Here is a 16,281-nt window from a genome sequence, read left to right as displayed (position 1 = left end):
AATTCCAATTTGTACCCCTGAGATACCACCTGAAGGATCCAGGGGTCTACTTGCAAGTGAGCCCACTGCGCGCTGAAATTCTTGAGACGGGCCCCCACCGTGCCTGAGTCCGCTTGTAAAGCCCCAGCGTCATGCTGAGGGCTTGGCAGAGGCGGGAGAGGGCTTCTGTTCCTGGGAACTGGCTGATTTCTGCAGCCTTTTTCCTCTCCCTCTGTCACGGGGCAGAAATGAGGAACCTTTTGCCCGCTTGTCCTTATGGGAACGAAAGGACTGCGCCTGATAATACGGCGTCTTCTTATGTTGAGAGGCGACCTGGGGTAAAAACGTGGATTTCCCAGCTGTTGCCGTGGCCACCAGGTCTGAAAGACCGACCCCAAATAACTCCTCCCCTTTAAAAGGCAATACTTCCATATGCCGTTTGGAATCCGCATTACCTGACCACTGTCGTGTCCATAACCCTCTTCTGGCAGAAATGGACAACGCACTTACTCTTGATGCCAGTCGGCAAATATTCCGCTGTGCATCACGCATATATAGAAATGCATCTTTTAAATGCTCTATAGGCAATAATATACTGTCCCTATCTAGGGTATCAATATTTTCAGTCAGGGAATCCGACCACGCCAACCCAGCACTGCACATCCAGGCTGAGGCGATTGCTGGTCGCAGTATAACACCAGTATGTGTGTAAATACATTTTAGGATACCCTCCTGCTTTCTATCAGCAGGATCCTTAAAGGCGGCCATCTCAGGAGAGGGTAGAGCCCTTGTTTTGACAAGCGTGTGAGCGCTTTATCCACCCTAGGGGGTGTTTCCCAACGCACCCTAACCTCTGGCGGGAAAGGATATAATGCCAATAACTTTTTAGAAATTATCAGTTTTTATCGGGGGAAACCCACGCTTCATCACACACCTCATTTAATTTCTCAGATTCAGGAAAACTACAGGTAGTTTTTCCTCACCGAACATAATACCCCTTTTGGTGGTATATCAGAAATGTGTAAAACATTTTTCATTGCCTCAATCATGTAACGTGTGGCCCTACTGGAAGTCACATTTGTCTCTTCACCGTCGACACTGGAGTCAGTATCCGTTTCGGCGTCTGTATCTGCCATCTGAGGTAACGGGCGCTTTAGAGCCCCTGACGGCCTATGAGACGTCTGGACAGGCACAAGCTGAGTAACCGGCTGTCTCATGTCAACCACTGTCTTTTGTAAAGAGCTGACACTGTTAATTCCTTCCAACAGTTCACCCACTCAGGTGTCGACCCCCTAGGGGGTGACATCCCTATTACAGGCAATTTGCTCCGCCTCCACATCATTTTCCTCCTCATACATGTCGACACAAACATACCGACACACAGCACACACACAGGGGAATGCTCTGATAGAGGACAGGACCCCACTAGCCCTTTGGGGAGACAGAGGGAGAGTTTGCCAGCACACACCAGAGCGCTATATATATACAGGGATAACCTTATATAAGTGTTTTTCCCCTTATAGCTGCTGTATTGTTAATACTGCGCCTAATTAGTGCCCCCCTCTCTTTTTTAACCCTTTCTGTAGTGTAGTGACTGCAGGGGAGAGCCAGGGGAGCTTCCCTCCAACGGAGCTGTGAGGGAAAATGGCGCCAGTGTGCTGAGGAGATAGGCTCTGCCCCTTTTTTGCAGACTTTTCTCCTGCTTTTTTATGGATTCTGGCAGGGGTTAAAATTCATCCATATAGCCCTGGGGGCTATATGTGATGTATTTTCGCCAGCCAAGGTGTTTTTATTGCTGCTCAGGGCGCCCCCCCCCCCCCTAGCGCCCTGCACCCTCAGTGACCGAAGTGTGAAGTGTGCTGAGGAGCAATGGCGCACAGCTGCAGTGCTGTGTGCTACCTTGGTGAAGACAGGATGTCTTCTGCCGCCGATTTTCCGGACCTCTTCTTGCTTCTGGCTCTGTAAGGGGGCCGGCGGCGCGGCTCTGGGACCGGACTCCATGGCTGGGCCTGTGTTCGATCCCTCTGGAGCTAATGGTGTCCAGTAGCCTAAGAAGCCCAATCCACTCTGCACGCAGGTGAGTTCTCTTCTTCTCCCCTTAGTCCCTCGATGCAGTGAGCCTGTTGCCAGCAGGTCTCACTGAAAATAAAAAACCTAAAACTAAACTTTTCACTAAGCAGCTCAGGAGAGCCACCTAGTGTGCACCTTTCTCGTTCGGGCACAAAAATCTAACTGAGGCTTGGAGGAGGGTCATAGGGGGAGGAGCCAGTGCACACCAGGTAGTCCTAAAGCTTTACTTTTGTGCCCAGTCTCCTGCGGAGCCGCTATTCCCCATGGTCCTTACGGAGTCCCCAGCATCCACTAGGACGTCAGAGAAAGAGGTGCTGCTGTTCCATCTAAGCTAGTTGAGATCATTGGGGGTTATCCAGAGTTGTTAGCAAACCAAAAAAGCACACTAATGGGCAAAACCACGCTACACTGCAGGTGGGGCAGATGTAACATGTGCAGAGAGAGTTAGATTTGGGTGGGGTGTCTTCAAACTGAAATCTAAATTGCAGTGTAAAAATTAAGCAGCCAGTATTTACCCTGCACAGAAACAGTGCCGATTATAGTGAAGGGGGAGCCATGCACTTGCACGGGGTGCCTGCCGCCAGCATCAGGATGAACAATCAGTAGCACTGCATGACCAGGTGGCAGCAGCGCAGGTGCATGATATTTAGCCATGGAGACAGTCAGCAAGGCATTTGAAATGTAGCACTGGCCGCCAGTCAATAGGAGCTCGCAGACTGCAGCCAATCAGGAGCCGCAGCTGATTGCTTGTTGATCAGCACCACATTTTAAATGCCACCTGCGCTGTCACAGCGCTCTCCATGGCTGCCCAGGTTGCTGTCACTGGAGTACACTGCTAGAGTCTCCATGCTATGCACTATGCAGCACTGACTCGCCCAGCTACCATCTGCGTGAGCCTGCCTGACTGAGGGACCTGGAGAAGATCCTTGGATGATTGGATGATGCCCCTCATCTTTTTAATTTTTGTTTCTTCTTTTTTTATGTGGATCTGACATTTTCTAGATTTTTTTCTGTTCGGATCTGGCTTGTTAATTTTTTTTTTTGCGTTTGGATCTGGCTTGTTCTAAAGGCCAGTACTCACTGGCCGATGTCAGAGAGATGTGTGCTGAGCGAACCGCTCAGCACACATCTCTCCCGGCGCTCAGCACAGCGCGATCTGTGCTGAGCGTGCGGGGGGAGACGGGGGGGGGGGGGGGGGGGGCGCTCACTTCACCCAGCGGGTGAAGTGAGCGACCCGCTAGATTGGCCTGCATGCAGGCCAATCTAGCAGCAGCGATAGCGATGCGCGGGGCTGCACATCGCTATCGCTGAGGGGGCTACACACGGAGCGATCGTGCTTAAAATCTAAGCAATCTAGTCAGATTGCTTAGATTTTAAGCAGCGATCGCTCCGTGAGTACCCCCCTTAAGGAGGGGTACATATAGAGAGATCCGTGCTTAAAATCTAAGCAATCCGAGAAGATTGCTTAGAATTTAAGCACGGACCTCTTGTGTGTATGCCCCCCAGAAATAGGGCCGCGTATCGCTATCGCCGGTGCTAGATTGAGCCTGCATGCTGGCTCTATCTAGCAGGTCACTCACTTCAGTCCTTTTTTTTAGTGTGTGTGTGTGTGTGTGTGTGTGTGTGTGTGTGTGTGTGTGTGTGTGTGTGTGTGTGTGTGTGTGTGTGTGTGTGTGTGTATTTGTTTCTACTGTTCACACCAGAAGCCAAATTGTCTAGAAACAGCCATGCACAGACATAATATAGCCATCCTAAATCTAAATCTATCTGTCCATGTTACATCTACCTCACCTGTAGCGCAACATGGTTTTGACAATTGGTGTGCCTTTTTTGGATTGCTGACAACTCTGAATAACCCCCAGTATAAGACACACTAGGTCACCCAGTCATACATTGATGATGGGGGGATGGGGCTGACAAATGGTCCATACTTATCATAACTGTGAGACCCTTTGAGAGACTCCATTTATGGAAGTAAGACTAGAGGACAACCAAAGGCACCTTGAGGTAAGCCTCTAGTGCATTATGGAGTACATTTACTAAGCAGTGATAAGAGCGGAGAAGTGAGCCAGTGGAGAAGTTGCCCATGGCAACCAATCAGCACTGAAGTAACATTTATAATTTGCATACTATAAAATGATACAGAGCTGCTGATTGGATGATGGGGAAATTTCTCCACTGGCTCACTTCTCCGTTCTTATCACTGCTTAGTAAATGTACTCCTTAATCAGTAAGGGGAGGATTAGTGGAGAAATTGTACCTGTGAGAGAGAATCGTCCTTGGCACAGTTTCACACCAAAATCACCTCACAGCTTCTCCTTGTGTCTGGTCCTGTAACAACGTGATATGTGTACCCAGCTCATGCAATGCACTATGGGAGCCGGCATCGGCGAGTTCATATACACTTGCCAATTCCAGGGGTGATGAAGCGGTGGTGGCGGCCATGCTGCATTCGGCAGTTTGGCTCTTGTAAGCATTGTCTTCTGTCCACCCCGTAGCAGGGCTAACCATAACACGTCACTGACAACCTCAGTGGGCGAGCTACTGATGTGGCTGATATATTATTACGATCCGCGGTGGAATGATATATCAGTCGATATATAGCTATGTGTGTAGATCGACAGTCAATAGGTAAACACCATATGTTCGGCAGTAATTAGGTTGACAGTCAAAAGGTTGACAGGCAAAAGGTAAACAGCTCAAAAGGTTGACAGGTATAAGAGGTCAACACGTTCAAAAGGTCAACATGGCAATAGTTGATACACATATGGTCGACGCAAGTTGTTTTGAGTTTTTCCAAATTTTTTCAAACTTTTGCTTGTCTTACCATCCACATGGACTACAATTGGGAATAGTAACCTCTGTGCCAAGAGCAGAGATAGCAGAGTGGGGCACCTTGCCTGAAGCGAGACTGCAAGAGTCTACATTACCACTAATTGGGGGAATAGGTGATGAAACAAAATGACACATAAAAATAGAGATGAGCGGGTTCGGTTTCTCTGAATCCGAACCCGCCAGAACTTCATGTTTTTTTTCACGGGTCCGAGCGACTCGGATCTTCCCGCCTTGCTCGGTTAACCCGAGCGCGCCCGAACGTCATCATGACGCTGTCGGATTCTCGCGAGGCTCGGATTCTATCGCGAGACTCGGATTCTATATAAGGAGCCGCGCGTCGCCGCCATTTTCACACGTGCATTGAGATTGATAGGGAGAGGACGTGGCTGGCGTCCTCTCCGTTTAGAATTAGAATAGATTAGAGAGACACTTGATTTACTAATTTTGGGGAGCATTAGGAGTACTCAGTAGTGTACAGTGCAGAGTTTTGCTGATAGTGACCAGTGACCACCACTTTTATTTATAATCCGTTCTCTGCCTGAAAAAAGCGATACACAGCACACAGTGACTCAGTCACATACCATATCTGTGTGCACTGCTCAGGCTCAGGCCAGTGTGCTGCATCATCTATTATCTATATATAATATTATATATATCTGTCTGACTGCTCAGCTCACACAGCTTATAATTGTGAGGGAGACTGGGGAGCACTACTGCAGTGCCAGTTATAGGTTATAGCAGGAGCCAGGAGTACATAATATAATCCGTTCTCTGCCTGAAAAAAGCGATACACAGCACACAGTGACTCAGTCACATACCATATCTGTGTGCACTGCTCAGGCTCAGGCCAGTGTGCTGCATCATCTATTATCTATATATAATATTATATATATCTGTCTGACTGCTCAGCTCACACAGCTTATAATTGTGGGGGAGACTGGGGAGCACTACTGCAGTGCCAGTTATAGGTTATAGCAGGAGCCAGGAGTACATAATATATTATATAGTGAGTGACCACCAGACACACAGTGCAGTTTATTTAATATATCCGTTCTCTGCCTGAAAAAAGCGATACACACAGTGACTCAGTCAGTCACATACCATATCTGTGTGCACTGCTCAGGCTCAGGCCAGTGTGCTGCATCATCTATATATATTATATATCTGTCTGACTGCTCAGCTCACACAGCTTATAATTGTGGGGGAGACTGGGGAGCACTACTGCAGTGCCAGTTATAGGTTATAGCAGGAGCCAGGAGTACATAATATTATATTAAAATTAAACAGTGCACACTTTTGCTGCAGGAGTGCCACTGCCAGTGTGACTAGTGACCAGTGACCTGACCACCAGTATATAATATTAGTAGTATACTATCTCTTTATCAACCAGTCTATATTAGCAGCAGACACAGTACAGTGCGGTAGTTCACGGCTGTGGCTACCTCTGTGTCGGCACTCGGCAGCCCGTCCATAATTGTATATACCACCTAACCGTGGTTTTTTTTTCTTTCTTTATACATACATACTAGTTACGAGTATACTATCTCTTTATCAACCAGTCTATATATTAGCAGCAGACACAGTACAGTGCGGTAGTTCACGGCTGTGGCTACCTCTGTGTCGGCACTCGGCAGCCCATCCATAATTGTATATACCACCTAACCGTGTTTTTTTTTTCTTTCTTTATACATACATACTAGTTACGAGTATACTATCTCTTTATCAACCAGTCTATATATTAGCAGCAGACACAGTACAGTGCGGTAGTTCACGGCTGTGGCTACCTCTGTGTCGGCACTCGGCAGCCCGTCCATAATTGTATACTAGTATCCAATCCATCCATCTCCATTGTTTACCTGAGGTGCCTTTTAGTTGTGCCTATTAAAATATGGAGAACAAAAATGTTGAGGTTCCAAAATTAGGGAAAGATCAAGATCCACTTCCACCTCGTGCTGAAGCTGCTGCCACTAGTCATGGCCGAGACGATGAAATGCCAGCAACGTCGTCTGCCAAGGCCGATGCCCAATGTCATAGTACAGAGCATGTCAAATCCAAAACACCAAATATCAGTAAAAAGCCTCTTTTTTTCTTTGCGTCATGTGCTGTTTGGGGAGGGTTTTTTGGAAGGGACATCCTGCGTGACACTGCAGTGCCACTCCTAGATGGGCCCGGTGTTTGTGTCGGCCACTAGGGTCGCTAATCTTACTCACACAGCTACCTCATTGCGCCTCTTTTTTTCTTTGCGTCATGTGCTGTTTGGGGAGGGTTTTTTGGAAGGGCCATCCTGCGTGACACTGCAGTGCCACTCCTAGATGGGCCCGGTGTTTGTGTCGGCCACTAGGGTCGCTAATCTTACTCACACAGCTACCTCATTGCGCCTCTTTTTTTCTTTGCGTCATGTGCTGTTTGGGGAGGGTTTTTTGGAAGGGACATCCTGCGTGACACTGCAGTGCCACTCCTAGATGGGCCCGGTGTTTGTGTCGGCCACTAGGGTCGCTTATCTTACTCACACAGCGACCTCGGTGCAAATTTTAGGACTAAAAATAATATTGTGAGGTGTGAGGTATTCAGAATAGACTGAAAATGAGTGTAAATTATGGTTTTTGAGGTTAATAATACTTTGGGATCAAAATGACCCCCAAATTCTATGATTTAAGCTGTTTTTTAGTGTTTTTGGAAAAAAACACCCGAATCCAAAACACACCCGAATCCGACAAAAAAAATTCGGTGAGGTTTTGCCAAAACGCGTTCGAACCCAAAACACGGCCGCGGAACCGAACCCAAAACCAAAACACAAAACCCGAAAAATTTCAGGCGCTCATCTCTACATAAAAACCATTAAAAAACTTGTGTCCCCCCCGCAGAAGTGGATACAGTATTCAACTCCATGGAGGTGTTAACATTTGACAGCTTACAGTTTTTTGTGCAAGAATTGATAAAAACATTCACACAGATGACAAGAGAAAAAGTTAATTCCTTCCCATTAAAAGACCCAAACTCAAAGACTAAAGACTCCAATCCTTTTGCCAATCAGTTTAGTAAGTTGTTGTTGTTGTTTTTTTTGCAATGGGACAATGCTTTTCCTCAAAAGAGGCTCTCCTAGAGGAAGACAAGTGTAAACAGGCAAGCACCAAGGATGCAACCCTGCAGATAAACCATTTTGATTATGGAAACTTACCCCTCTCAGTCTCCTCTGCTGTAGGTACCTGCCTTCTACACTTCTAAGACCGTTGCGGTAAGTCTTTTGCAGATACTCAGTCAACCGTGTAGTAGTCAGAGTCTGGACCTTGCAGGCCCAAACTCCCCCCACGGAAAGAAGGGCTCTTAAACACACTGGTTCTCAGAGAATTGGTCAACAGTTCAGCCCTCTTAGAAGTCATCATTTCTCTCAAAACAGTAGAGGTCATTGTCCATCTTACAACAGCAGAAAGAGTGCTAGGGATTATTCTCACCAGTACCTGGTTCAGAAACCATAAGGGATTTTCAGACTAAATATATACCTGCATCTGAAAATGGACAAATGGAGGAGGCTTATTGGTTCAGTGAAAAATTCTATGGAACAGCGTGAGTTCCAACATCTTTAGCTATCAAAGAGTCTTACTTCCTTATTCACACTTGGAAAGCCCATCACAACTTTTTCAGGTTTATGGAGTTACAACTCATTTTCAGTTCTAAGAACATCCTTTTGACTTGGCCAAAGCACTCAGAATGCTCACAGTTATGATGGCTGTTATGGCAGCTCTCTTACAATCCATGGGAGTGACAGTAATTTCATACCAGGATGATCATTTTCTTTTTAATCACATGAACCTTCCAACAGTGGACCTAACACCGTGTGATTGGAAATCAATTTACCAAAAGTCTATTTTTATTCTGGATCGGCATACGACATGAGTTTCCTTTTGGACACAAACTGCCAAAAAGTGTTCATTTCTGCTGGAGGAGAACATTTGTATGACCTGGTCCCATGTAAGATATTGTATCTCAAGCTAAATCCTAGGAAAAAAGTCCCCAGAGAGCCTGTCAGTCTGGTAAATCCAAGCCTGATGTCTCCCATCCCTGGGCACTAAGAGGAATATGTACTAAGCAGTGATAAAAGTGGAGAAGTGAGCCAGTGGAGAAGTTGCCCATGGTAACCAATCAGCCGTTTTGTATACTTTTATAGTATGCAAATTATAAATGTAAATGTCAATGCTGATTGGTTGCCATGTGCAACTTCTTCACTGGCTCACTTCTCCACTTTTATCACTGCGTAGTTAATCCCCCCCCCCCCCCCCCCCAGGTATTCTTATTGTCAGTTGATGATGACCTGATTGACCCATAACTAACCCTGGAAATGAGGCCCACTGTCATCTGATAAATACCACACACACAGTGACAAAATAACCCTGGTTCTTTATTCATGATCTCATATTTTACTTTTACACATTGACAAATAATTCAGTGTGAAGTACTTTCTGGATCTCAAGCAAATTTTGCATTTAGCTAGTAATATTCTCCCTTACCTCTGTGAATCATCCCTCCCAGGATTTATGCAGAGAGCAAGGAACCACAGTAAATGGCTCCTTATTTTTTGGTATTTTCTTATCCCTTTTTTGTTTCATGTGGCTTACACCTGATTATGCATGTTGCTTAATAGCACTAGGGGTGTTCATGCCCAATATTACCCATACAGTATGTTTCAATAATGAAGACGTAGATTATATTGTTCTCACTGTGAATGAAATGAGTCCTCTAATATTATTAACTATGCTATCAACTGTCACAAATAAAACACACCCACAAACATATATATATATATATTTTTATATATATATATATATATATATATATCAAATTTTTCTCCCCCAAGCCAAAAAATTCTCTGGCGCCCCCCCCCCCCTCCATAATTGGCACTAGTGAAGTGATGAATCAGTGCGCAGGGGCGTGGCTTTGCATAAAGGGGCGTGGTATTGCAGGAAAAGACTACCTTATACCCCAGTTTTGCAGCCTGCAACGCACAGACGTTGGCCACCACAGGACAAAAAAACTATCCTGATTCATGCCCCTTACATTATTCATTTTTCCTCCTTATAGTAATGCCCAGTATACATTGTGCAACATACTGCAATGGCCCTTAGACATTATGCCACACACAATAATGCCCATCACACAATATGCCACACACCATAATGCCTGTGACACATTATGACAGGAATTGCAATGCCCGTTATACATTATGTTACACACTGCAATGCCCCTGATACATTATAGCACATACAATGCCTATGACACATTATGACACACACCGCAATGTCCGTGATACATTATGCCACACACTGCAATGTCCGTGATACATTTTGCAACACACTGCAATGACCCTGAGACATTATACCACATACCACAATGCCCGTGATATAGTATACCACACACCAGAATGCATGTGACACATACTGCAATGCCCGTTATGCCCTATGCCACACACTGCAATGCCGTTATACATTATTCCACACACTGCAATGCCCCTGAGACATTATACCACATACCTCAATGCCGTGATATAGTATGCCACACACCGTAATGCCTGTGACACATTATGACACACACGCAATGTCCGTGATACATTATGCCACACGCCGCAATGCCCATTAAACATTAAATTCTACAGAAAGGCTTCTAATTACTTTTAAATTACCTGCTCGTTGCCAGGGGTTTCATGCTCTTGGTTCCATGCACGGTGCCAGAGGTTTTCATGCTCAGGGTGTCATGCTCGTTGCCAGGGGTTTCATGCGGTAGGTGTTATGTGCTGGGATTTAAGCTTGTTGCCAGGGGGTAATATTCGTTGCCAGAGATTTCATGCACTGGGTGTCATGCTCATTGCTAGGGGGTAATGCTTGTTGCCAGGGATTTCATGAGCTGGGTGTTGTGCTTGTTACCAAGGAGTAATGCTTGTTGCTAGGGCTGTGCTCCCAGTGCCACATATGCCCCCAGTGCCAGATATTCCCCCACAGTGCCAGATATGCCCCCCCAGTGCCAGGTACACATATACCCCCAGTGCCAAATATGCCCCCCCACCCAGTGCCAGGTACACATATACCCCCCAGTGCCAAATATGCCCCCCAAGTGTCAGGTACACATATACACCCAGTGCTAAATAAACCCCCCCAGTTCCGGATACACATACAGTATACCCCCCAGTACCAGGTACACATATATACCCCCCAGTGCCAAATATGCCCCCAGTGCCAAATATGCTCCCCCAGTGCCAAATATGCCCCCCAAGTGCCAAATATGCCTCCTTCCAGTGTCAAATATACTCCCCCCCAGTGCCAAATATGTCCCCCCAGTGCCAAATATGCCCCCCCAGTGCCAAATATGCTCCCCGCCAGTGCCAAGTATTCTCCCCCAGTGCCAGGTACCCCCCCACCCCCGGGCTCCCCCGCTGCTGTGCTGTTTTGGGAAGGACGCGGAGGGCACAGCACGCGCCTCTCCTGTTGTGTGTCCCTTCTGCATCTCCAGCGGCAGCGGCGTGTCTGTTAAATGAAGTGCCCATTCATGAGCCAATCAGAGTTCACGCAAGGGCACTTCAATGAACAGACACGCCGCTGCTGCCGGAGACCCAGGAGGGACACACAGGAGAGGCGCGCGCTGTGCCCTCCGTGTCCTTCCCAGTAGAAATCAGTGGCAGCGGCTAGGGAGTCCCGCAGCCCTGCGCGCCTCCAAGTGATCCATAGTTACGCCACTGATACAATATATATATATATATATATATATATTGTAACAAGTGACCTTCCACCAGACAAGACGCTGACACAGTTGTATAAAAGAAAAGCAGTCCATTTACTTTCACAGCATGTTCAAGGGGTACCTCAATTAGGCACCAGTTCACAAACATCATGTACACATTCTCAGACTCCCTGTCTCTAACCCATTGGCCCACCTTCTATCACCTGGCAACTTGTTGGCATCAGGAGCCCTGAGCTCTTGCCCTAACGAGCTTTATAAAAGTGTGGCACATGTGTGCCTGATTGCTGGGAGCGCTTGCTCCAATACCTGGACCGGACCTGCATGGATGGGATCTCATGTATGAAATTGCAGGGTATTTCTGTGTATCAACAGCAATACCTTATTATAATTTCCAACTTCCGGATAATCTTTGACACAACATTAAAGAGACAACCTGACGTGTCCCAACACCTCCCTGGGCTTCCTCTTGGTCCAGCCCTAAACCCAGGTTACCTTAGCGCTGCATATATATATACAGTGCCGTAACCAGGCATTTTAGCGCTGTGTGCAAGAAACGGCATTGGTGCCCCCCTATGTAAGACTAATATATAGGGGCGTGGCTTCATGGGGAAGGGGCGTGGCCACAAAATAATACCAATTAATTATAGTCTCCATTATTCAAATTACGCTGCACAGTAGCGCCACTACACCAGGTAGAGCCCCTTTTACACATTACGGCAGACAGTCTCCTTTTTTACACATTACAGCAGACAGATTCCCATTTTTACACATTACGGCAGACAGAGTCCCCCTTTTTACACATTACGGCAGACAGCGTCCCCCTTTTTACACATAATGGAAGACAGCGTCCCCTTTTTACACATTACGGCAGACAGCGTCCCCCTTTTTACACATTATGGCAGACAGCATCCCCTTTTTACACATTATGGCAGACAGCGTCCCCCTTTTTTACACATTACGGCAGCCAGTCCCCCTTTTTACACATTACGGCAGACAGCGTCCCCTTTTTACACATTATGGCAGACAGCGTCCCCCTTTTTTACACATTACGGCAGACAGCATCCCCCTTTTTACACATTACGGCAGCCAGTTCCCTTTTTACACATTACAGCAGACAGCGTCCCCCTTTTTACACATTACGGCAGACAGCCCCCCTTTTTATACATTACGGCAGACAGCATCCCCTTTTTACACATTATGGCAGACAGCGTCCCCCTTTTTTACACATTACGGCAGACAGCGTCCCCCTTTTTACACATTATGGCAGCCAGTCCCCCTTTTTACACATTACAGCAGACAGCGTCCCCCTTTTTACACATTACGGCAGACAGCCCCCCTTTTTACACATTACAGCAGAGAGCATCCCCTTTTTACACATTATGGCAAACAGCGTCCCCCTTTTTACACATTACGGCAGCCAGTCCCCCTTTTTACACATTACAGCAGACAGCGTCCCCCTTTTCACACATTACGGCAGACAGTGTCCCCCTTTTTACACATTACGGCAGACAGCCCTCCTTTTTACACATTACGGCAGACAGCATCCCCTTTTTACACATTATGGCAGACAGCATCCCCCTTTTTTACACATTACGACAGACAGTGTCCCCCTTTTTTTACATTATGGCAGCCAGTCCCCTTTTTTACACATTACGGCAGACAGCATCCCCCTTTTTACACATTACGGCAGATAACGTCCCCCTTTTTACACATTATGGCAGACAGCGTCCCCTTTTTATACATTACGGCAGACAGCGTCCGCCTATTTACACATTGCGGCAGACAGAATAGATAGAGAGAGAGAGACAGACAGACAGACAGATAGAGAGATACTTACCATCTCTCTGCGCTGACAGTCAGGCTCCTCGGTGCTGGCAGATTTCTCGGTGCAGGCAAGGGAGAAGGAGGAGGAGGGAGGGGCACTGGAGCCGCAAAAGCGCTATGTAATTGGTGGTGGCGCCGCTGCAGCTGTCCCCTCTAATTCCGCATTGGCTGCAAGGCACCGCTGTGATTGCTGGGATGAGGGAAGTGCATCCCAGAATTCAAAGCAGCGCCGGGCAGCCAATGTGGAAGGAGAGGGGACTGCTGCAGCGGCGCCACCACCAGTTACATAGCGCTGCTGCGGCTCCAGTCCCGCTCCCTCCTCCTCCTTCTCCGCTGCCTCCGGCGCTGCTGCTCTCCTCCCCTGCCTCCGGACCGGGTTCTTCAGTGTGGCGCACACAGCAGAGGCGGCTTGTAATGAGTCAATTTGACTCATTACAAGCAGCTGGCTGTTGCGCCCTCAGGGCAACTGCGCTGTGTGCCAGGCACACCTGGCACACACATAGTTACGGCGCTGCATATATATATATATATATATATATATATATATATATATATACACACATACATATCCATTCTCCTAATCTTCCCGTGGAGCTTTGCCAGCAACTCTGGCTTACAATGCTGTCGATAATTTGACCATAGAACAGTTGGAGCCATCCTCCCAGCGGGTTGGGTTTGGGTGACCAGTGTTTGGGATCTATACCGACGCTGGGATCACAATCTTTAGATTGCCACAGGGAGGGTGATCGCAACGAAGCCCCTTGTGGGCTCGCTGCGCTCACCATGCGTCGGGATTGGTGGCTCACTTCGCTCGCCATAGGTTCTATTCCCACTCTATGAGGGGTATTCATTTAGTGCCGTTTTCTTCGGCTAGCTGAAAAAACGGCACTAATTCGACATCGGTGTATTTGCCCATTTTTTAGTCACTTTTTGCCAATGCCTTTTTTTTTTTTTTTTTGTAAACGAATCAGCATGGGCAAAAATGGACCCATAAACAGAGCGAAAACACCTGCAAATTTGCCAAAACACGTGGATTGGCGGCAAATTTGCCAATTCACGTGGTTTTCGACCGTGCTGGTTTCTTCGACCAGTTGAAAAGAACGGCATGGGCATTGAATAAGTCAAATATAAATTTGACCTATAAACAGCCGAAAATGAATACGCCCCTATGGGTTTCGTGGACACCCACGAGTAAAAATAGTCCCTGTTAATCGCCATGCCAACTGCTGGACTCTTAATTGGGCGGATTCCCGGTGTCATTTAGTGAACGGCAGTCTCCCTACAGCCTGTCACACAACTACATCCCCTCCCAGCATATGCATCACATTGCAGCACAATATGCTACATTCTTTTAGATATTGCTGAGGTATGGTATAGCCATTCCCAGCTTGGGCCAATATTTACCAAAAAATCGAGTTTGTCCGACTTGTGGTTTTTTTTCTAAGTCCCAACACGGGAATTCACTAAGCACCAATCTCGGCAGTGTTTGGACTATTCGTAATGGTTTGATTTTCAAAGTTCAGAAATACGAATGAATAGACCATCGGTCAAACGCGGCTGTTATTTCATACAACACAGGTATTCACTATTCATTCATATTTGGGTGTTAGTATCTGAGTGCTCAATTGTGGTCGTATTTTTTTGCGATTCGTTAAAAAAAGCGGCAAAAAAATAGACCTGCTTTTTTCAGCCGTGTTTACATGTGTTGCAACTCAAGAATCAATCACACCTGAATACGGATGCCTATAAAAGGATGTTAGGCCCAATTCAATCCACCTCCACTCAGAAATGGCATCAGGACTGTGGACCAGTGATATTTTGTGTGCTGTGGCATTCCTCAGACTCAGACATCAGCCTGTAAGTAACCATGGCCAATAAACTGAACATGGTCAGCAGGTTGTACAGGTTCCGCGGAGGCTGCGCAGGCCTCGTTTTTTTAGGGGGCGTTTAAACTTGAACGCATTGTCCGATGATACGGTCATACAGATGTTCCGTCTAAATCGTAATAACATTTTCCGTCTGTATGACCTTGTCAAACTGGGCCTAGACCCTGAGACAGCACGCTCTCGCTCTGTCTCAGGACTGCACAAACTCCTGGCTGTGTTGCACTTTATGGCTACTGGCAGCTTTCAGGCTGTGTCTGGGGATGTCATAGGAATCTCACAGCCCTCACTTTCCAGAATATTAACACAGGTGATGTATACCTAACTACCTCTTTTTTTTTTTTTCTCGGTGGCCAGTTCTGTCCTAAAATCTCATGTTTATTGTTCTTTCAAATATACACACAGGTGTTGGCTGTTTTGCAGCCCTACATCGATGCCTCAATCTGCTTCCCTACCCAGGAGTCTCAGTGGCATGTCGTCAGGGTAGATTTCTATGAGCTGGCTGGCATGCCCAATGTGCTTGGAGCCATAGATTGCACACACATGCAGCTGAGACCACCTAGGGGCAGGCAGCACATCTATACTAATCGACATCTAGAGCACTCCACAAATGTGCAGGTGGTTTGAGATCTCAAAATAATGAGTGTTGTTGCTGGTTACCCTGGGGGCTGCCATGACTCCTTCATCCTCAGTCAGTCATCCCTCTTTGATAAGTTTGAGGACGGACAAATGCCAGATGGATGGCTGCTGGGTATGTAATTTGATATGTGTAGGGCTGCGTATACTTTGTCCAAATACAGGGGCATATGTATTAACCTGTAGAAGGCATAAGGAAGTGTGAAACCAGTTATATGTGCAAGGTGATATAGGAGCTGATTGGCTGGTGCCTTTATGTAAATGAACATTTAGGATCAGATTGTCCGCTGCCTTTATTACCTTGCACATATCACTGGTTTAACACTTC

This window comes from Pseudophryne corroboree, chromosome 2 (assembly GCF_028390025.1).
Source record: "Pseudophryne corroboree isolate aPseCor3 chromosome 2, aPseCor3.hap2, whole genome shotgun sequence".
Classification (NCBI taxonomy): domain Eukaryota; kingdom Metazoa; phylum Chordata; class Amphibia; order Anura; family Myobatrachidae; genus Pseudophryne; species Pseudophryne corroboree.
This window is presented reverse-complemented; position numbering follows the sequence as displayed.